Below are 1,539 nucleotides of genomic sequence, written 5' to 3' on the forward strand. Positions count from 1 at the left end.
ATATATATATACACACATATACATATATATGTATAGATTTTTATGAGCATGGTGGCTTCATACAATAAGCACTGGAATGCAAACCATAAGGTTGGCAATTCAATCCACTCAGTCCCTCCTTGGGAGAAAGATGAGGCTTTCTGCTCCCATAAAGATTTACAGCCTCGGAAACCCTGTACAGAGTCGCTATGAGTCAGAACCAAGTCGATGGCACTTAACAACTTTCTAGCTTCTTCTGTCTGGACCTTTCCTGATCAACTTCCTCTGATGTAAAGCGTTGCATATCCCAGCTGAGATGTTTTGTAATCCAACATCCATTTGATGCATTACATAATCATCACCTTTTCTGTGTTTAACCAGGAGTCTTAGTTCTGCAGAAATGAACATTGGGTTACAAGTGCCTCTTACCCCTCCATTATGCCAAAGAGCCAGGCTCTCACATTTCCGAGAGGGGCGGACCCTCTAAAACCTTCCTCAGTGAGTAGGAGCAGGGGAACAGCACAATCAAACTGTCGTCCTCACACACAAACTGTACACTAGCCCCCTACACCCTCACTCAATTCTACTGCCGGAAATTAAGATCCACAGTGGTAAAACTCAAACTTTAGTTCTTCATCAGTTCATTTGGAAATCTGTTAATGAGGTACCCAGAGGACTGTTGCCTCCATTGCCACAAAAGCTGCATATCATAAACACTTAATAATACAGTGATGTTACAATTGCACTTAGAGAGCGGCAAGTTTCTTTGTCAGCACTCTAAAAATGGTCCAACCTTCCTGGGTTGTTAAAATGAAGATTCTTCTCCCTTCTCACCCCCTAAACCCTCCTGCTGTATGAATTGTCTTGCCAAGCACTAATGAGAAGAATTGTACTTCCGGACTGCTACCTCTGCAGAGACAGATAAAGAAGTAGTTTTCTCAGCTTCCAGATCAAAGTTGTCAAAAATCTGTATAACATTACCGAGGTTGAACAAATACAAAAGAACAAGAAGGCTATGCTTTGATTAGAGTGATTCATCTGAGTTACCTAACACAACCTAACAACAACTTCTGGGTGTACAGTCAGAAAAGGATATAAGCTAAGAACACACGCAGACATCCAAGTTCAAATTCTAGCTTCTCTGCTTTCTAATGGAGGATTCTAGGCAAACTGTCTTGCTGCTCTCTGTCTCCATTTCCTCTCAGAGTTACTGTGGGATTGAAAGAAGGTTACATATTGTTGTTAGTTGTCATCATGTTGATTTCGACTAACGAAATCATGAGACAGAGTAGGGTTTCTAAGGGTTGTAATCTTTATGGAAGCAGACCGCCATATGCCATAAGCATATCTTAGTATACACATATAGCTCAACAACACATTTGTTGAGCTATATGTGTATATGTGTATAGCGTAGTGGTTACGAATCGGGCTGCGAACCTTAAGGTCAGCGGTTCGAAACTACCAGCTGCTCCGCAGGAGAAAGATGAGGCTTTCTACTCCCGTAAAGATTTACACCCTCGGAAACCCTATACAGGGTCGCTATGGGTCGGAACCGACTCG

The 1,539-nt window shown here is 42.1% G+C and overlaps 1 pseudogene; it reads right to left on the reverse strand.

Moving 5' to 3' along the window:
* The window catches only part of LOC102819471, a 25,615-nt pseudogene extending 25,199 nt beyond the window's left edge, over window positions 1–416 (reverse strand).
* Window positions 417–1,539: the final 1,123 nt, after the last annotated feature.

This window comes from Chrysochloris asiatica, unplaced genomic scaffold, assembly GCF_000296735.1.
Source record: "Chrysochloris asiatica unplaced genomic scaffold, ChrAsi1.0 scaffold00290, whole genome shotgun sequence".
NCBI classification, from domain to species: Eukaryota; Metazoa; Chordata; class Mammalia; order Afrosoricida; family Chrysochloridae; genus Chrysochloris; species Chrysochloris asiatica.